This window comes from Mobula birostris, chromosome 10, assembly GCF_030028105.1.
Source record: "Mobula birostris isolate sMobBir1 chromosome 10, sMobBir1.hap1, whole genome shotgun sequence".
Classification (NCBI taxonomy): Eukaryota; Metazoa; Chordata; class Chondrichthyes; order Myliobatiformes; family Myliobatidae; genus Mobula; species Mobula birostris.
In genome coordinates, this window is record NC_092379.1 from 29,107,763 (window position 1) to 29,129,266 (window position 21,504).

The window sequence follows — 21,504 nt, forward strand, 5'->3', positions numbered from 1 at the left end:
CCGAGTTGGCTAACGAGTTCGGAGAGGAGAAATTGGAAGTACATGCTGGCAGGGATGACAGCAAAGCAGCAATAGCGTGAGTTTCTGGGGAAATTGAGGAGGGTACGGGTTAGCTGGATCCAAAAATGAGGAAAAACACAAATGGCAAAGTAGTGCAACCGTGGCTGACAAGGACAGTCAAGGCTAATGCAAAGGCAAAAGGAAGGCCATACAACAAAGCAAGAATTACTCGGAAGACAGAGAATTAGGAAGATTTTAAAACCTTACAAAGAGCAAGTAGAAGAATCATTAGGAGGGGAAGGACGAAATATGAACACAAGATAGCAAACAATATCAAAGTGGAGAGTAAAAGCTTTTTCAAGCATGTAAAAAGTAAAAGTGAGATGAGAGTGCATATAGGAACACAAGAAAATGAGGCCGGAGAAATAATGCCAGGGGTCAAGGTGATAATATATGGACGAAATGAGTATTTCGCATCAGTCCTCACTGTGGAATTCACTAACAGTGTGCGAGGGTGTGAGGGAAGACAATGTGAGTGCAGATACAATTACAATGGTGAAGGTCCTCAAAGCGCTGAATGACAGAAGGGTATGTAAGTCATCCGGACCAGATTAACTGCACCCTCGGGTTATGAAAGAGATAGAGGTAGAGATTGCGGAGGCATTAGCAATGAGTTTTCAAAATCATTGAACTCTATGTCAGTGATATAGATGATGGAACAGATGGCTGTTTTGCCAGGTTTGCAGATGATGAAAAGATTGATGGAGGGGCAGGTAGTTCTGTGGGAACAGGTAGGCTATAGACGGACAGAAAGATTGGAGGAGATGGGCAGGAGAGTGGAAGATGAAGCACAATCTACGAAAATGCGTGGTCATGCACTTTGATAGAAGAAATAAACGTGCAGATATTTTGAAAACGGGAGCAAATCCAAAAATCTGAGATGCAAAGGGAATTGGACGATCCAAGTGCAGGTAGAGTCTGTAGTGAGGAAGACAAATGCAATGTTGGCATTCATTTCCAGAGATCCAGAATACAAGGGCATGGAATTAATGCTAAGGCTTTATAAGACACGTGTGGCCTCACCTTGAGTATTGTGAAGAGTTTTAGGTACCTCAATTAAGAAAGATGTACTGGCATTGGGGAGGGTTCAGAGGAGGTTCACAAGGATAACTCCGGGAATGAAAGGCTTATCATACGAGGAACGTTTGATAGTCCTGGGTCTGTGCTCGCTGGAATTTAGAAGGAGGGGGGAATCTCATTGAAACATTTCTAATGTTGAAAGGTCTAGATAAAGTAGATATGGTTAGGATGTTTCCCGTGTTGGGGGAGTCTAGGACAATAGAGCAGAGCCTCGGGATAGATGGATGCCTATTGGAAATAGAGATACGGAGAAATTTCCTCAACCAGAGGGTGGTTAATTTGTGGAAGGTATTACCACAAGTAGCTGTAGAGGCCAGGTCATTGGATGCATTTATGGCAGAGCACTATCGGTTCTCGATTGGCCACGGCATCAAAGGTTACGGGGAAAAGTCATGGGGACTGAAACTGAGGAGGGTATGATTGAATGGCGGAGCAGTCTTGATGGGGCTTCCCCTTTGTCTTACGGTTTTATGGTCTTATACTATCTTTCCAAATGAGCAGGTGTTTACAGACTCTCATTTTGGCTCTCTGCTATTCCCGCGTCTTCTCCTTGCAGTTTGTAACCTTGCCACGCAATCTCTCCATCTCTTCTTTCTCTCCCTTAATCACTCCTTCTCACCGGTTTCCTGACTCATCTCCCCTTACTCTCGTCCGCCCTCTTTACCATTCTCTTTATTTTTGTTCTTCCTCTTTTTCTCATTTATTCCTCTCTCTCTCTCTCTCTCTCTCTCTCTCTCTCTCTCACCCTTTCTCCAAAATCCCAGCACAATAGTCGTTTGATTAGAAAGTACAGAGTACAGCGTTACACGGTCGAACTGACGAAGGGTCTCAGCCTGAAACGTCGGCTGTATCTCTTCCAATAGAGGCTGCCTGGCCTTCTGCGTTCCACCGGCATTTTTTGCGTGTTGCTTGAATTTCAAGCATCTGCAGATTTCCTCCTGTTTGATTCTTAAAATATACATCTTCAAATGCTTTTTCTTCGCAAACATCTACAAAAACAGAGGCGTGCCTTAAAGAATGAACGAAAACCCCAAAGTCACCCCCCCCCACCAGCTCCCCGCTCCCGTGCGCAAGCGGCAGTGAACAACGATCCCCCCCCCCACCCCACCAGCAAAAATAAACGGACATCGGTACCATCACCGAGCCCAAGCGTGTGCTGAGCAATAGCAAAGACACAGACCAAAGTTACCCGAAAAGCTTCGCATTTCATCGGAAATTCGACAAGGGGTGTAAGGGGGTTTCGATTTTTATGTTACTGCGGAGGCTATTTAAAATGGCGTCTTTGTTATGGTAATCTGGGGAATGCGGCTTTGTTGCGTTAAACGCTGAGATAGTTTGCGCTTTCAGCTTGTTTTTCCTTTAGAGTGTGATAAGTAAGTGCTATTAACCAATTGGGATAGTTGTTATGGTTTTGCTGTATTTGAAGATACTGTATGCGCGGGGTTTTGGGGCAGAAGGTGGGAGAGCGAGACAGAGGATGGACCAGGTGCTGTGAGTCCGCTAACGGGGTCGGACCCCGAGCGGGACGTTCGGCGAGGAGACGGAGACGGACTCGTGTGGAGCGTCTGGTCGACCACCGTTGTTGGTCCCAGGAGGCCGGTCGAGGTGGTCCGAGGGGTCACAGGGTGAAGAAGAAGGTCCTTGAGCTCCAACGGTTTTTGTGCACGAAGAGATTGAACTTTGATAAGTGTGGCGCCTTTTATTTTCCTTTTATATTTTATTCTCTTTTAATTATATAGTTCCAGTAATATCTATAAACTGTAAATAATTTAATTGCATCTGGTGTATTGTCTGTTATTTTGGCGTGGTGGGGTACGTCCCACAGCATCCACGCAAACGAATTACCCAGTTTGCCGGGGCCAAGTCTGTTTCCCTAGACGACAGCGAGCCGAGCGACCCTGAGGGTGGCCAGGGGGGGCTACAATAGGTTCTCTCTCTCTCCCTGACAAGGGAGAGGGAGGTGTCCCCCATTTTCACAGCGAGCGGGAGACATAACAAACCTTTGGTTTTAAAAGTCCGTTTCGTCGCTTTTTTCAAGCTCTGTGTCCGAAGATCGCAAAGACCTCGGATCTTCGGGCCCACGGCGAAAGATTTTCCGGCCTCCTCGACGACCCACGAGTCTCCTGCGGTGCACTGTCCGTCAATCCGCCCGTCTCCACAGCCCCAAGATCTTAAGTTCTCAAACACGATCGAGCTTCTCAAGCCAAACCCTTAGCATGTCGAATAACAGCCAGTTGTGGAATCCCGAGAACGAGTCCTATTCCCGCAAAGAGCCGAAGTCTGCGTGTAACTCTAGGTCAGGGTCTTCCAAAGAATCCTGAAAGGGAAAAATAAAGATATTAAAGGTAGAAATAGAGCTGTTTCATAAGTTCAATAATTGCATTTGATTCCACCAAATCACGGCAGTTCCACTAAGTGTGTAAAAAAATCTTATCACTAAACTCCCTATATTAAAAGAAATCTATTTCCTCTCCCTTTAAATCTATGACCTTGGGGTCTTAATCTTATAAACTTACATATGTGTTCTGGCTCACGTATGAAATAACAAAAGGAGTTGAAAGTTGAAATGCGAGGAAAGTTGAAGTATTGTTTATTTAACGGAATGCGAGTGCACAGGGGTACGACAGCCCAGTGCATACAGCAGCATCCGAGCAGGAATTCCGAGAAAGTTTTTCAATTGGTCAGTAAGGGTTTACGCCGTTTTCTATTTGTCAGACCAGGATGGCCGAGTGGTTAAGGCGTTGGACTTAAGATCCAATGAACGAATGTTCACGTGGGTTCGAACCCCACTCCTGGTAACTCATTATCCGTTTCGCACTGACTTTTTATGAGCAAGCGTATATCGATGCATATATTTTTCACAGTTGGGAGGCCAATCATGATAGGAGCCAACCTACTTCCGACGCATTCCACTGTCACCAACCTCGCCAATCTCAGAAGAATGAAAAAGCGGACGCAAGGCCTAAAAATGCCACGATCCTTCAATTCGATTGTAAACCCCACTGCTTTCTGCAGATGCTCAAAATCCGGAGCAAACCAGACAAAATGCTGGAGGAACTAAGTGGATCCGGCAACGTCTATGGAAATGAATAAAGCAATCGATACTTCGGGACAGTTCGTTAATAAGGTCTGTAAAGGAAGGGGGAAAGACGCCTGATTAAAAAAAAAAAAAACAGGGGTACAGATGATGATGATACGTGAAACCGGGTGGGTGAGAAAGGTGAAGCCCTGGAAATGGAGGAATCTGACAGGAGAGGAGAGTGGACTATTTGAAAAAGGGAAGATGGGCACCAGGGAAATGTGATACGCTGGAGAAGAAAAAAAGATAAGAGGCCTGAATGGGGAACAGGACAAGAGGGAAGGTAGAACAGAACAAAAAAATGACTGGAGAGAAGTACTGGTCGGTATGAAGCAGCTTCTTTATTTGACAAAATAAGATACAGTAGAACTCATGTTGAGGCCCTTTCAGTCGAGAAGTCTCGTTGGCCCACGCTACCTGATATTTAACGTGCTGAACATCAAAATACAACTCCATACTTACAGCGCAGCCACAATGTTTTTGGGAACTACATGCAAACTACACAACTCCCGATTTACACCCACACAACAGATATCCAACTGAACTTTAATCAACATTGTCTGGTCCGTGATTTAAAGGTTTTGGGGAAATCATGATTCACAGCTTCACTTTAAATTAAATTTACAATGCATGTTCGAATCTGAAGGCCAGTGGCCGAAGACAGTTAAGATAATTGCTACCTGCGCTTGACCTACAAATCCCTTCAACAAAGTTAAGGAGCTGGAAAAGAAGAAATCTGACGGGAGACGAGCGTGAAACATGCGAGGAAGGGAAGAAGGAGTGTCCCAAGGGGGTGGTGATGGGCAGGTGAGGAGAAGAGATAAGAGCCAGAATGAGGAATAGAAGAAGATGGAAGGAGGAGGAAGAAAAACAAATACCCTAAGGCGAAATCAATATCGATGTATTCAAGTTGGACCCTACCTGGACAGAATACGAAGTGTTGCTCCGCCAACATGAGAGTGGCCTCACCGTGGCAGAAGAAGAGTCCATGGAGTTCAGATCAATATGTCGGAAAGGGAATGGAGATTGGAATTAAAATGTTTGGCCAGCGAGAAATTCTGTTTTTTTTTCGCAGATGGTGTGAAGGTGCTCGGCAAAGCATCCCTCAATATCTGCCGGGTCTCACCAATATATCGTATCGGGAGCACCGATGCTCTCAATACGCTGATGCCCTAGAAAGGAAAGTGTCATCTAGAAACAGATGCAGAGAAGTCGAAGAACTGAAAAAAAAAGGAATAGTATTTACAGGATACAGAGTAGAGAGGTATAATCAAAGTAAACATGGGATACAAAAGCTATCTCCACAGATGGAGAGAGAGATCGAGAAAAGGGAGAAAGCTGTCAGAAAATATCCAAGTGAATGTTAGGGTATGGTGGACATTGCTGGCAAAGTTGATGAAATTGACGAGCTCAGCATGGGTGCACGAAGGAACACTAATACCGTCGAAAGTGTGTAGTGCAGAAATATCTGGGGAGCCTTATCTTGGAAGCCTTGGAACATCACTGTCCCACGTAGCCAATGAAAAGGCAGACATTATCGGGACCATGCATTAAAAAATGTCGGTAGATATTCTGTCTCTCGAGATGTAGACAGGGAGTTCGAGAAAGAAAGAGAGTTGTCCGAAATGGACCATGAATTTCAGGGCAGGAAGAAGTTCGAGGTAAAATGTTGAAATTCCCGAGCTCAGCATGTGTGCATAAAGCAGCACCAGTCACAGCAATCGACGTAGCGCAGAAAGAGCTGAGGAGCATTACCTTGAAGGCTTGAAACATGGATTGTTCCACGTAGCCCCCAAAAGACAGGCAAAGCCCTTAGAGGTCACACAGTAATTTAAGTGTTCCCGTACACAAACTCTTTGTTGCCTCCCAACTGAAAGATGAAAGAATTATGGAACCAATTGGAAAGAGCATGTTTTAACAGAGTCTCTCTGTTATTTTACTCTCAGCTCTTCTCTCGCGTCTTCTTATACACAATATTTCCCTCATACCCTCTCCTTCTCTTCTTTCTCTCTTTTAGTCACTCTTTCTGACCTCTTTTCTGACCCTTCCCTTTCTCCTTTCCCTTATCTTTCCCTTCTCTTTTTTGTTCTTCCTCTCTTATAGCTATTTTCCTATCTCGATTTCTCTCTCTCTCTTTCTCGCATTCTCTCTCTACTTCTCTACCTCCTTCCCTCTCGCTTTACACTTTCGGTCTTCGCATTGCTCTGTCTCCTTTTGTCTTTTCACAATTTTGTCTGTTATCCCTGTCGTTTCCTCTCTGTTATTCATTATCTTTATTTTTCTCATTCCCCTGTCGTCCAGCCATCCACAAATCTTCAACACCCCTATCACTCTGTCTCCTTTCTCTCTCCCCCCTCTCTCTCCCTCTCTCTCTCTCTCTCACACACACACACACACGCACACACATACACACACACACATACATACACACACACACACACACACACACACACACACAGACACACACGCGCGCGCGCGCAACATGCTCGCATTCTTTCTCTCTGCAACATACAAGCACAGAATTTCTATTATAATGGTTGTACAGTGTTGAACTTCCAGAAAAGGTTGGTGACTGGTTTTACTCTTCTGCGATGTGTCTGGAGACATTGAGATGATTCAAATCACAGGGATTGAGGAGGTTATAAGCAGACGACGGAAATGTGGAAGCGATTGTTAAGGAATGGAGGAGGACACTAGAACCAATGGTTCATTGTTCAAGTATCTGATCGACATGTCTTGCATGCTCATAAACAGAGTAGAGAACACTGCAATGCTGGTAAAGGACAAAGGGCAGACCTCTGCTGTTGTGTGTTTCCCTCATTTAACAGGAAAAGTGGCATATCTTGACGAAGGAGCTTCACGAGGGGTGAGGTGGCTGTCATGTCAGCAGATGTTTCAGTAGGTTCGTTGTTTATAGGACTGAAGAGGTTGTCAACCAAAAAAACTTATAGATTCAACGTTGTGAATCTGTGTGGGAAATGAGAGAGATGAACATTGTTAGGTATACAGGATATTGAGGGGGTTTATGCTCGTAACTGCCAGGGGGAGATTTTCCCCAGGGAAAGGTGTTGGGACAAAGAGACGTCGACGGGGTTGAGAGACATTATTCTCAGAAATCGGGCTGAAGATGTTGGAATCTGATAGGAAAGTGAGACGGTGTGCAAGCAGATAGAGGAGGGATGGGGGGCCGCTGTGAACAGTTCCTGCGAAAGGGGTCGAGATAGATGACCAACTGAGTACAGTGCGTGGAGCCCTGGAGCAAGAGGGGGAAAGAAACAGGGTGAAAACTTGGGCGGTATTTTCAAAGAAGGGATTGTCCAAGGGGAATGGGTGGATCAGCTGGAGAGAGAACAGAAAGGCAAAGGTAAAGCGGAGAATGGAAAGTTCATGCCGTCGCCTCGCAGGTTCCCCGAGGAACAAGGGGTGCAGTCTCTTCACGTTGCAGTTGGCATCGCCCTGCGAATGAAGAATCCGCCGAGGTCAATCTCTCCATACTAAAACGTTTTCTTCGTATCTGCAATGCTCCGCTTTCCTCCGTTCCGTGTCCGAAGTTGCAAATAAGGGACAGCAATGAAGAACGCCTTTGTTGTTGGTGGTACGGGGCATTGAATATCTCGTCCCTTGGTGTAGCCTTGAGTACTCTCTGTGTTGCTGCCTGCGTTTCCTGGACGGGCCTGTAATGTATGATGCTGGCGGACTGAAGGCTGCCTCTGGTACGAGAGCATGCTGAAATCAGATTAAGTTTTTATCTAGATCTGCCGTTACGCTAGAAGAACGTTACACGGCGCAAACCGGCATGGAACCCGGAAATACTTAAATGGCAACTGTTGGCCATTCTTGTCCAGAGAACCCGACATCCTGAACGGTCTTTCATCAGGCCGAATAGCATCTCCAGTGATGAATATTGTCAATATATTTCCAGCAATTTTCCACGATTTCGGGCGTGTCACATATAGTCTCAGCCAGTTTTTGTGTAGCTGCAGATTCCTTGAACTTTAATTCCTTCGGATCCTGGCACAACGAATTCGCTCGTGTCGAACCTGTAACAAATAAGTTTGAGAGCGGGCCTGATGGCTTGACCAAGTGGACAAGCACTTACCAATTAGGCAGCGACTCACCTGGAAGAGTAGTCATAAGGATCAGCAACCAACGCAGGGGAGACATGGTATCCGAATTATAATCAATAGTAGGATATTTGAAAATGCGACACGACAGCACGTTACAATCCCCTCGGCCCACAATGTTGGGCCAGTCATGTAACCCTGAGCTCCGCCTGTAGTATTCACATCCTTCCTGTAGTGAGGTAACCAGAACTGACCACAGTACTGCAAGTGGGGTCTAACCAAAATCTTATATAACTGTAACATGAGGTCGCAGCTCTTGAACTCAATCCCTCGACTAATGAACTAATGAACTAATGAACTAATGAACGCCAACACACCATACGCCTTCTTAACAACACTGTGAAACTGCGCAGCAGCTTTGAATGCCCCATGGACAGAGACTACAAGATCGATCTAATCTTCCACCCTGCCAAGAGTCATCATTGATATGCAAACAACAAAGCTCTACGCTTCTTTTTGGATTCCAGACCTAATCAGTTCCCATCTACCACCACTCTGCTCCGTCTAGCGGAATTAGTCCTTACTCTTAATAATTTCTCCTTTGGCTCCTCCCACTTCCTCCAAACTAAAGGTGTAGCTATGGGCACCCGTATGGGTCCTAGCTATGCCTACTTTTTTGTTGGGTTTGTGGAACAATCTATGTTCCGTGCCTATTCTGGTATCTGTCCCCCACTTTTCCTTCGCTACATCGACGACTGCATTGGCGCTGCTTCCTGCACGCATGCAGAACTCGTTGACTTTATTAACTTTGCCTCCAACTTTCACCCTGCCCTCAAGTTTACCTGGTCCATTTCCGACACCTCCCTCCCCTTTCTAGATCTTTCTGTCTCTATCTCTGGAGACAGCTTATCCACTGATGTCTACTATAAGCCTACTGACTCTCACAGCTATCTGGACTATTCCTCTTCACACCCTGTCTCTTGCAAAAACGCCATCCCCTTCTCGCAATTCCTCCGTCTCCGCCGCATCTGCTCTCAGGATGAGGCTTTTCATTCCAGGACGAGGGAGATGTCTTCATTTTTTAAAGAAAGGGGCTTCCCTTCCTCCACTATCAACTCTGCTCTTAAACGCATCTCCCCCATTTCACATACATCTGCTCTCACTCCATCCTCCCGCCACCCCACTAGGAATAGGGTTCCCCTGGTCCTCACCTACCACCCCACCAGCCTCCGAGTTCAACATAGTATTCTCCGTAACTTCCGCCGCCTCCAACGGGATCCCACCACTAAGCACATTTTTCCCTCCCCCCCTCTCTCTGCATTCCGCAGGGATCGTTCCCTACACAACTCCCTTGTCCATTCGTCCCCCCCCCCCCCCCATCCCTCCCCACTGATCTCCCTCCTGGCACTTATCCATGTAAGCGGAACAAGTGCTGCACATGCCCTTACACTTCCTCCCTTACCACCACTCAGGGCCCCAAATAGTCCTTCCAGGTGAGGCAACACTTCACCTGTGAGTCGACTGGGGTGATATACTGCGTCCGGTGCTCCTGATGTGGCCTTTTATATATTGGCGAGACCCGACGCAGACTGGGAGACTGCTTTGCTGAACATCTACGCTCTGTCCGCCAGAGGAAGCAGGATCTCCCAGTGGCCACACATTTTAATTCCACATCCCATTCCCATTCTGACATGTCTATCCACGGCCTCCTCTACTGTAAAGATGAAGCCACACTCAGGTTGGAGGAACAACACCTTATATTCCGTCTGGGTAGCCTCAAACCTGATGGCATGAACATCGACTTCTCTAACTTCCGCTAGGCCCCACCTCCCCCTCGTACCCCATCTGTTACTTATTTTTATACACACATTCTTTCTCTCACTCTCCTTTTTCTCCCTCTGTCCCTCTGAATATACCTCTTGCCCATCCTCTGGGTCCCCCCCCCCCTTGTCTTTCTTCCCGGATCTCCTGTCCCATGATCCTCTCGTATCCCTTTTGCCAATCACCTGTTCAGCTCTTGGCTCCATCCCTCCCCCTCCTGTCTTCTCCTATCATTTTGGATCTCCCCCTCCCCCTCCAACTTTCAAATCCCTTACTCACTCTTCCTTCAGTTAGTCCTGATGAAGGGTCTCGGCCTGAAACGTCGACTGTACCTCTTCCTACAGATGCTGCCTGACCTGCTGTATTCACCAGCAACTTTGATGTGTGTTGCTCGTCATTGATATTATATTTTGCCTTCAGATTTGCCCTTCAAAAATGAACCACTTCACATTTATCGGTCTTAAGCTCCATCCGTCACTTCTCAGTCCAGTCCAGTTCGGCATCCCACCGATGTCCTGCTGTAACTCTGACACCCCTCCAAAGTGTGCACAGCACCCCCAAGCTTTGTGTCATTCGCGAACATACTAATCCACCCTTCTACTTCTTCATCAAGATTCATCCGAGCGCGTCCGTGTGAGGGGTGCCAGGAAAGATCGTTGCATAGTGCTCTTGTGGAATATGAGAGACAGAGAGACTTCCAGCGTCCCTGATGACTTCACCTGCAAGTAGTCCATCCAGCTGCAGTTTCTAGCACTCGTTGAGGAGTTGGAGCTGGAACTGTATGAACTCTGGAAAATTGGGAAGTTAAAGGTGTGATCAACATGGCATATTGTAACACCTAAGGTGCAGGATACAGGAAACTGGGTGACAGTCAGGTGGATGAAGTAGGTTAGACAACCAGTGCACAGTAGTCCTACGGTAATCCACTTTGGATACTGTTCGACGTTATCAACGAGAAGACGAAACTGCGGTTCAGGAATAGCGATTCGGTTTCTGGCAATCAGTCCGGAGTGGGAGAGGAGAAGCGAGCTTTAGTTATAGGGGATTCCTTTGTTAGCAGCACGGAAAGGAAGTTCTGCAAACAACAACGGAATTCCGGGAGGGTATGTTGCCTCCCTGGTGCCACGGTCAGGGAAATATCGGACTGGGTCCTGAGGTTTCTTAGGTGGGAGGGTGAGCAGTACCAAGCCGTGGTCTACGTCAGTATTAGTGACGGAGGTGGAAAGAGGGACGAGGTAATTCAAAGTGAGTTCAGAGAGTTAGGTACTAAGTTAAACGACAGTACCTCCGTGTTGTGATCTCAGGATTACTACTCGTACCACGTGCGAGTGAGGCCAGAAATGGGATGATCTTAACAGAATAACATGTGACGATATGTTAATGGCGGAGGGACGGCTTCCGATGTTTGGATCATTGGACTTTCTTCTAGGGAAGGTGAGAACTGAACGGAAGTGACGTTTTCCACCTATCCGCCTGGGGATTTACGGCAGTGCCCAGCCAGGTCAGACTGGGAAACTCGACTAGTGATGCTTTATGTATGGACCTGAGGAATACGAAATGTATCACCCCGTTAATAGGGCTATATTATAGATCAGCTAACAGTCCGCGGGATTTAGACGGACAAATTTGTAGAGAGATCGCAGACTGGTGCAAGAAATATAAGTTTGTATTAGTAGATTTACTAGGACAACCAAACCGTAAAGGGAGTAGATGGGGTGCAGTTTGTGAGATTTGCTGAGGAGCATTTCCTTAATCAGTACATAGAAGTTTCAACGAGATAGTGTGATTGAATCTGTAGGATTCCTAAATGCGAGGTTGAAGAGGAACTGAGACAGGGCAGGTGACAGAAGTTTTTGAGGGAGAGTATTTTCCATCTGATGATCATAATTCATATCAGAATCAAAGGCAAAGATGATAGGTTCAGGAAATCTTGGCTTTCGACAGATATTGACGCCCTGGGTCAGAGGAAACGGTGCTGCATAGCAGGTATGGGCAGGTAGGAACAAGTGAGGTACTTGAGGCGTATCCAAAATGCATAAGAATGCTAAAGAAAGAAATTGGGATGTTTAAAAGATAGCATAACGTTGCACTTTCAGACAAGGAGAGGAAGAATCGTATAGGCTCCTACATATATGAACAGAACCAAAGGATTGTAAGGTACAAAAATGGTCCTCTGAGAATGAAAACTGCAGTCTACGCATGAAACTAAAAGGGGTGGAGGAGATCGTACATGGATCTTTTGTTTCTGTGTTTACTCAGGAGGCGGAAACCGCCTATAGAAGTAAGGCAAGGCAAAGTAGCAGCGACGGAAATGGACACTATACAGATTACAGAGGAGGGGTTTATTGCTTTCAACGCATACAAACTGCTGGAGGAACTCAGAAAGCCAGGCAGAATCTTTGGAAAAGAGTAAACAATCGGTGTTTCAGGCCGAGATCCTTCATCAGGACTGGAGGGGAAAACGACGAGAATCCAGAGTAAGAAGGTTGCGGGAGGGGAGAAAGAAGTACAAAGTAGTAAGTGAAACCGACAGATGGGGGAGGGGTGAAATAAAGAATTTGGAAGTCGATTGGTGAAATAGATAATGGGCTGGAAAAGGGCTTCTCCAACCCCTTATCTCTTTCTCCACCTTTAAGAAAGACTCGAAGAATAAACCGGGATTTTATATGGAAGTGAGACTGACGTCAGTCGTGCGCCAGTAATTGGAAGATATTCTAAGAGACAGAATATGTGAGTATTTTGATAGACGGGGATTGATTTGGAATAGTCCGCATTTCTTTGTGCGCGATAGGTAGTTTCTGACCAATCATAAAGCTCTTAGATGACGTTACGGGGAAAGCTGATGCAGGTAAGACAGTGAATGTTTTCTACGTGGGTTACAGCAAGGAATTTGACAAGCTCACGCGTGGGAGGTTGTTCAAGAAGGCCCAATCACTTGGTATTCAAGATGAAGTAATAGGTTGGATCCGACTTTGGCTTTGCCGGGAAAGAGCAGAGAAAGGTAGTAGATTCTTCCTTCTCTGACCGGATGCCTGTGACAGGTTGAGGTCCGATGTTGTTTCTCAATTATATCACCGATCAGGATAATAATGTTATTTACTATTTCAGCAAATATGCGTATGACGCCAAGATTCTGGGTGCAGTGGACAGTGAGGAAGGTTATCAAACCTTGCAACGGAATCTGAACCAGCTGAATCAAATGGGATCAAATTTCAGAGGGAATTAAGTGCAGACATGCGTGAGGTGCTGCACTTTAGGAGGACCAACGAGGGCTGATCTTATAGGGTCAGCAGGTAAGTACTGAGAGGTGCTGTGGAATAAAGGGATCTGGGGATCTAGGTCCATAATACATTGACAGTAGTTAGGGTCGTTAAGAAAGCTTTTGGCACTTTGACTTCCATAGATCAAAGAATTGAGTACAGGAGTTGGATGTTATGCTGAAGTTGAATAGACGTTGTGTCCAGTTTGTGTCACCTACCTACCAGGAAAGATGTAAATAACTTTAAGAGTACCGAGAAAAATTACAAGGGTGTTGCAGGACCTAAATTATAAGGAAACATTGGCTAGATTATAACTTTATTCCCTTGACCGAAGAAGATTTAGGGGATATTTGGTAGATACAAAATCATGAGTGATATAGTTTGAGCAAATGCAAGCCGGCTTTTTTTACTATAGTTGGGTGAGACTAAACTAGAGGACATTGGTCAAGCGTGAAAAGTGAAATGTTTAAGGAAACTTGAGAAGAAAGTTCTTCACACAGAGAGACAGTGAAGCAAGCGCTCAGAGAAGTGTGGAATGCTATTTCGATTTCTACTTTCAAAAGTAGTTTCGATAGGTACCTGGATGGGAGGTGTATCGAGGGCTACAGTCCATATGCTGGTCGATCGGAGCAGAGAGAAATGATTTGGCACGGACTGGAAGAGCCGAAGGGCCTATTTCTGAGTTTTAGTTTTCTATGACTATGACTCGGCAAATCAAGAGCGTGGATTCACACGAAGAGATTCCTAGCCACATACATGGGCTGATTGATACGTTCGTGGCCAAAGGAAGACGGAGTCAATTTTAGAAAACCGAGCACGTTTATTTTTCAACGGAGTCCTATCCGACATTTACGTACTTACCAGCGGTCGTAGAGCATACGGATCTTGTACCTCCAGAAAGTGTCCACAGCAGGGATGATTGATAAGTTCGTGGCCTAGGGTAGAAGGAGATGAGTTATTAACTTCAAATGCATGTAACGAGAGCTGTATGACTCATCTTCTTCTACCTTAGGCCACGAACGTATCTATCACCCGCTGTGGACACCTTCTGGAGGTCCAGGATCCGTATGCTCCAGGACCACTGGACTAAGTGTGTAAATGTAGGAGGGGACTATGATGAAAAATGAATGTGCTAGGTTTTCTAAAATACGAAATTATGAATCACCCGTCGTAGAATAGACTGAATTTCCTCTCTCTTTGTGCTAATCAACAGGACTTCAATTATAGTCTTTAATGTGCAATTAGTGTATGCTCCGCAGTGAGTAATCAAGGGAAGGGGTGCAACAATGCTCCCCAGGCGAGAGCCCTAAGCAGCTTCTTCGGTGCAATATTTTTGTCAGGACTCTCCGACGCGCTGGAATAGAAATCCACTGCAGATTCGTGAGTAAGAGGTCGAGAGATATCTGATTGCAACGTTTGCGTTCCTTTATCCAAAGCGGTGGAGAACATACCAGGCCATCCAGGAGACGGAGCCTCTTCTCCTAAAGAGCCATAAAGAACGGGGAAAAGATCCTACTGCCCAACACGTCCATTCAGACCCAATTGCTTAAATTAATCTCATTTGAGCACGCTTGGCCGATATTATTCCGTTCTTCTGCATGTAACGATCTAAATAACTTTTAAATGTCTTCACACATGGCTATTGAAAAAAAATATATATATATATCAGTGAAAAACTCCATAGATTCGTCATTAGCTCTCCATAGCATCCAATGACGCACTTAATCAGACCTCGGGGGTTATGTAGTTTCGTGTGTCATGAGACTTCAGGTCACCCCATCCTAAATCACCGCAACTTAATTCATTGGGTCCACTAGGGTATTTATGGATTCCTCTCAGTCGTATATTCATCAGTAGCATCGCCAGGGTGCTGAAAGAATCAAAAGTATGTTGCAACAGCTATTAAAGTCCGGAGGACCCTGAGGCACCGAATTCTGCCATCACCCTACACGCACACCCCACCCCAACTCATCCTCGCAATTCTGCTCCGTGTAAGTCACCGATACTCGGAGGTGCAGATTAGTCTTCCGCAGAGTGCAACTGTGGAAAGCATCTAGCCCGGATAGCAGAGCTATTTGTTGGGAATCTATACTTAGATGGTGTTCGGATTAACTGGGAGAGGTAGTTGCAGACAACTGTATCTCTCCCTCATTCAGTCTAGAGATACCAACAGCTTTAAAAAGTTATCTATCAACTCACTGCCAACAAAACCAAAGTACATTGCCTTAACAATTCACGCAAAAAAAACGAAGGAACTCAGCTAGTCTGGCAGAATCTTTAAAGAGAAATTAACAGTCGTAATTAACCTTCAGTGTTCCAGAATCTGCAGGATCTGCTGTGTCTCATGTACCTCAATGACTTCCACCAAGTTGCCTTCATATCAGCCGTGAAATCAGATCAGATTAATGTATTTATCTCATGTGTCCCAAAACATCTGGTGACAAGCGTTGTTTGAGTCAATAACTAATGCAACATAAAGATGTTTTGGGCGGTGCATGTAACTGCTTCCTCGCATTACAGTGCCAGTATAGCTAGACCACAATGTTCAGCACCAAATCACAAGCAACAGCAACAGCAACAGCAACAAAAGAACATCAGTGAAACAAGCCCTTTTCCTCCCTCTCGCTCAGTCACACACACAGAGCATTCCTACCGCAACACAGGACAGTTCCAGAGTTCTAGCCTTAGCAAGCTCGCAAACATCGCGCCTCCGACTGACACATTGGACTTGGACTCTTGCAGACCCAGGATACCAACCATCGGTCTTCAACTTCCATACAAGCTGCTGTCTTTGGTATTGAGCTCTACCACGCCGATGACGGGACCCCTAACACAAGTCTTCCAAATATGGACTGAACAACATCAACGGTGGCCAAACTTCGTGACTGAGAGATCTTGGGAGTCGAGATCCACAGGACACTCAAACCTGCACCGCAGATTGACAGTGTTGTTAAGAAGGCGTATGGTGCGTTGGCATTCATCGACTGTGGAGCTGAGTTCATGAGCCGTGAAGTAATTTTACAGCTAGATAAGACCTTGGTGAGGCCCCAGTTGGAGTACTGTGTTCATTTCTGCTCACCTTACTACTGGAAGGACGTGGAGACTGCGGAAAGAGTGAAGAGGAGATTTATAGGGATGATACCTGGATTGAAGAGCGTGCCTTATGAGAATAGGTTGAGTGAACTTGGTCTTCTCTCCTTGGGGCAACGGGGGATTAGAGGTATTGATCGTATGGGTAGCCAGAAGCTTGTTTCCCAGGACTTGGATTGACACGTGGAATTATGACGTTGTAGCAATTAGTGAAACTTGGCTACAGGAGGGGCAGGACTGGCAGCTTAATATTCCAGGGTTCCAATGTTTCAGATGTGATCGAGGCAGAGGGATGAAAGTTGGGGTAGTGGCATTGCTTGCTCGGGAAAATATTACAGCAGTGCTCAGGCAGGACAGATTAGAGGGCTTGTCTACTGAGTCCTTGTGGGTGGAGCTGAGGAACAGGAAAGATATGGCCACATTAGTGGGATTGTATTACAGACCACCCAATAGTCAAAGAGAATTGGAAGTGCAAATCTGCAGAGAGATAGCAGGCAACTGCAGGAAACATAAAGTTGTGGTGGTAGGGGATTTTAATTTTCCATATATTGATTGCGTCTCCTATACTGTTAGGGGTCTAGATGGTTTAGAGTTTGTAAAATGTGTTCAGGAAAGTTTTCTAAATCAATATATAGAGGGACCAACTAGAGGGGATGCAATATTGGATCTCCTGTTAGGAAACGAGTTAGGACAAGTGACAGAAGTCTGTGTAGGGTAGCACTTTGGTTCCAGTGATCATAACACTATTAGTTTCAACTTGATCATGGACAAGGATAGATCTGGTCCTAAGGTTGAGGTTCTTAACTGGAAGAAGGTCAAATTTGAAGAAATGAGAAAGGATCTAAAAAGCGTGGATTGGGACAGGTTGTTCTCTGGCATGGATGTGATTGGTAGCTGGGAAGCCTTCAAAGGAGAAATTTTGAGAGTGCAGAATTTGTATGTTCCTGTCAGGATTAAAGGCAAGGTGAATAGGAATAAGGAACCTTGGTTCACAAGGGATATTGCAACTCTGATAAAGAAGAAGAAGGAGTTGTATGATCTGTATAGGAAGCAGGGAGTAAATAAAGTGCTTGAGGGGTATAAGAAGTGCAAGAAAATACTTAAGAAAGAAATCAGGAGGGCTAAAAGAAGACATGAGGTTGCCTTGGCAGTCAAAGTGAAGGATAATCCAAAGAGCTTTTACAGGTATATTAAGAGCAAAAGGATTGTAACGGATAAAATTGGTCCTCATGAAGATCAGAGTGGTCGGCTATGTGCGGAACCAAAGGAAATGGGGGAGATCTTAAATAGGTTTTTTGCGTCTGTGTTTACTAAGGAAACTGGCATGAAGTCTATGGAATTAAGGGAAACAAGTAGTGAGATCATGGAAACTGTACAGATCGAAAAGGAGGAGGTCCTTGCTGTCTTGAGGAAAATTAAAGTGGATAAATCCCCGGGACCTGACAGGGTGTTCCCTCGGACCTTGAAGGAGACTAGTGTTGAAATTGCAGGTGCCCTGGCTGAAATATTTAAAATGTCGCTGTCTACAGGTGAGGTGCCAGAGGATTGGAGAGTGGCTCATGTTGTTCCGTTGTTTAAAAAAGCATCGAAAAGTAATCCGGGAAATTATAGGCCAGTAAGTTTAACGTCGGTAGTAGGTAAGTTACTGGAGGGAGTACTAACAGACAGAATCTACAAGCATTTGGATAGACTGGAACTTATTAGGGAGAGTCAACATGGCTTTGTGCGTGGTAGGTCATGTTTGACCAATCTATTGGAGTTTTTCGAGGAGGTTACCAGGAAAGTGGATGAAGGGAAGGCAGTGGATATTGTCTACATGGACTTCAGTAAGGCCTTTGACAAGGTCCCGCATTGGACGTTAGTTAGGAAAATTCAGTCGCTAAGTATACATGGAGAGGTGGTAAATTGAATTAGACAGTGGCTCGATGGAAGAAGCCAGAGAGTGGTGGTAGAGAATTGCTTCTCTGAGTGGAGGCCTGTGACTAGTGGTGTGCCACAGGGATAAGTGCTGGGTCCATTGTTATTTGTCATCTATATCAATGATCTGAATGATAATGTGGTAAATTGGATCAGCAAGTTTGCAGATGATACAAAGATTGGAGGTGTAGTAGACAGTGAGGAAGGTTTTCAGAGCCTGCAGAGGGACTTGGACCAGCTGGGAAAATGGGCTAAAAAATGGCAGATAGAGTTTAATACTGACAAGTGTGAGGTATTGCACGTTGGAAGGACAAACCAACGTAGAACATACAGGGTTAATGGTAAGGCATTGAGGAGTGCAGTGGAACAGAGGGATCTGGGAATACAGATACAAAATTCCCTAAAAGTGGCGTCACAGGTAGATAGGGTCGTAAAGAGAGCTTTTGGTACATTGGCCTTTATTAATCAAAGTATTGAGTATAAGAGCTGGAATGTTATGATGAGGTTGTATAAGGCATTGGTGTGGCCGAATCTGGAGTATTGTGTTCAGTTTTGGTCACCAAATTACAGGAAGGATATAAATAAGGTTGAAAGAGTGCGGAGAAGGTTTACAAGGATGTTGCCGGGATTTGAGAAACTCAGTTACAGAGAAAGGTTGAATAGGTTGGGACTTTATTCCCTGGAGTGTAGAAGAATGAGGGGAGATTTGATAGAGGTATATAAAATTATGATGGGTATAGATAGAGTGAATGCAAACAGGCTTTTTCCACTAAGGCAAGGGGAGAAAAAAACCAGAGGACATGGGTTAAGGGTGAGGGGGGGGGGAGTTTAAAGGGAACATTAGGGGGGGCTTCTTCACACAGAGAGTGGTGGGAGTATGGAATGAGCTGCCAGACGAGGTGGTAAATGCGGGTTCTTTTTTAACAATTAAGAATAAATTGGACAGATACATGGATGGGAGGTGTATGGAGGGATATGGTCCATGTGCAGGTCAGTGGGACTAGGCTGAAAATGGTTCGGCATAGCCAAGAAGGGCCAAAAGGCCTGTTTCTGTGCTGTAGTTTCTATGACTTAAAAGGCTAGCATTAGGGGATATTGTTTTAAGGTGTTTGGAAGTTGGTTCAGAGGTGATGTCAGGGGTAGGTTTTTCACACAGAGCGGTGGGTGCGAGGAATGCACTGCCGAGGGCGGTAGTGGAATCGAATACACTAGGGTCTTTTAAGAGACTTAGATAGAAACGTGGAGCTTAAAATAGTGGTAGGCTATGCGACAGGGAAATTCTAGGCAGTTTCCAGAGAAGGTTACATGACCGGCATGTTGTGGACCGAAGGGCCTGTAGATTTCTAGGCTCTATGTTCTGCCCACATGCCCTCTGATGCAGAGATTCGCCGACCTTTGGGTGATCGGCGAACTGGTGTATGTCACCCGCCTTTCTTCTCTCTCTATTAGTCTCGGAACCTACCTTCCAAACATCATTAGGCCATTGCAATGACACTACTATGTGCTCTGAGGTGCTGGAGTACGAATCCACCTCACCCGCGCGAAACGATGGCAATAATTTGATGTGCTTAACCGCATCGAACCCGGTCTGTGGGGTCACTAGGTCAGAGCTCGCAGCGAACGAGAAGGCAGGAGCTGACCCTACACCAGATCTGCAGCAATTCTCACTGTTTCAAACTCCAGCAGCCGCGGTATCATTTCCCTCCAAGATTCCAGCTCCAATCTGCGAACACTTCTCTCAGTCTACCTCTATCTATCTACCTCACTCAGTCTTATGTTTCCATGACGGATTGAATCATAAGTTCAGTGATTGCATCTGATTCCACCAAATCGCGGAGGTTCCACTCTGTATGTAAAACAAAACTTATCACTAAACACCCTATATTAAAAAATCTATTTCTTCTCCTCTTAAATTTATGCCTTCAGGTCTTAACCTTATAAACTTGCATACGTGTTATGGCCCATGTATGAAATAACAAGTAGAGATGTAAGCTGAAATATAAAGAAAGTTGAATTATTATCCTTTTAACGGAAAGCGAGTGTACAGGGGTACGACAGCCCAGTGCACACAGCAGTATCCGAGCAGGAATTCCGAGAATGTTTTTCAATTGGTCGGTAAGGGTTTACGCCGTTTTCTATTTGTCGGACCAGGATGGCCGAGTGGTTAAGGCGTTGGACTTAAGATCCAATGAACGAATGTTCACGTGGGTTCGAACCCCACTCCTGGTAATTCGTTATCAGTTTTACAACGAACTCTTTTCAGAGCAAAAGTATTTCGACGCATATATTTTCCACACCACGCATTTGCAAGGCAATTCGGGACGGAACCATCCAACTTCCGACGCGTTTCAACACCACCTACCTACGTCATCTGATAGGAACGAAAATAAGACGGAAGACCTAAAAGTGTCGCGATCTCTAAGTCTGACTGTAAACCCACAGCTTTCTGTTACCCCAAACACAACAGATTCTGCAAATGCCGGAAAAAAATAGTTCGTTTCTTCTAAATAAAGTGTTGAGGGCTGCTCATTCCAAGGGAGAGCTGCTGAAGTAATGATTCATGTCTCATTTTGACTGCTTGGCAAGGAGAAAGGAAAGATCTGATAATTTGCTTACCATGTTGCTGCTACAGAAAGCATTCCCTCCAAGATTTGGTCCCAGAATAAGTTAACTGGCTATTGTAAATTGCCCAGATTGTGAGAGTTAAAGGGGGTTTTTAAGGCAGAAGAGTCACAGCATTCAAGGGGACCAAGGAGATTAAAGGCTGCCGAACGGCTCAGCGGTTAGCAACACTGCGCCAGAGCTCTGGTCACCCTAGTTCAATCCTAAATTCAGCTGTCGGAAACTGGGTTGATCTGCCGGAGGAGCCGGTGGGAATAGAAGTAGAAACAACCTTCAAGAGGATTATACACATGTGGAATTAATCCAATCATCGGGAGTCGTTGAAGCTACACTCAAGCAGGCAAGTGGTCAGTGATCCATCACACAGATAGACAAGGTGGTCAGCCTTGGAGCAGTGAGCCGAAGGGGCTGTTTCCTTGACGTGTAACACGTTGTGACTCCCTTCTTATTCTGTTCACCTCCCAGTATTCCTCCAGATGCAGAATCCTCATCTTGCAAGGAACTCAGACGG

General features: G+C 45.5%; 2 non-coding genes across 2 annotated transcripts; both read left to right on the top strand.

Annotated features, from left to right (window-relative positions):
• Positions 1-3,855: 3,855 nt before the first annotated feature.
• Positions 3,856-3,938, top strand: trnal-uaa (transfer RNA leucine (anticodon UAA)). Its single transcript has one exon. It is a non-coding gene; the product is annotated as a tRNA-Leu (tRNA).
• A 16,579-nt stretch (positions 3,939-20,517) lies between these two features.
• Positions 20,518-20,600, top strand: trnal-uaa (transfer RNA leucine (anticodon UAA)). Its single transcript has one exon. It is a non-coding gene; the product is annotated as a tRNA-Leu (tRNA).
• The last annotated feature ends 904 nt before the right edge of the window (positions 20,601-21,504 follow it).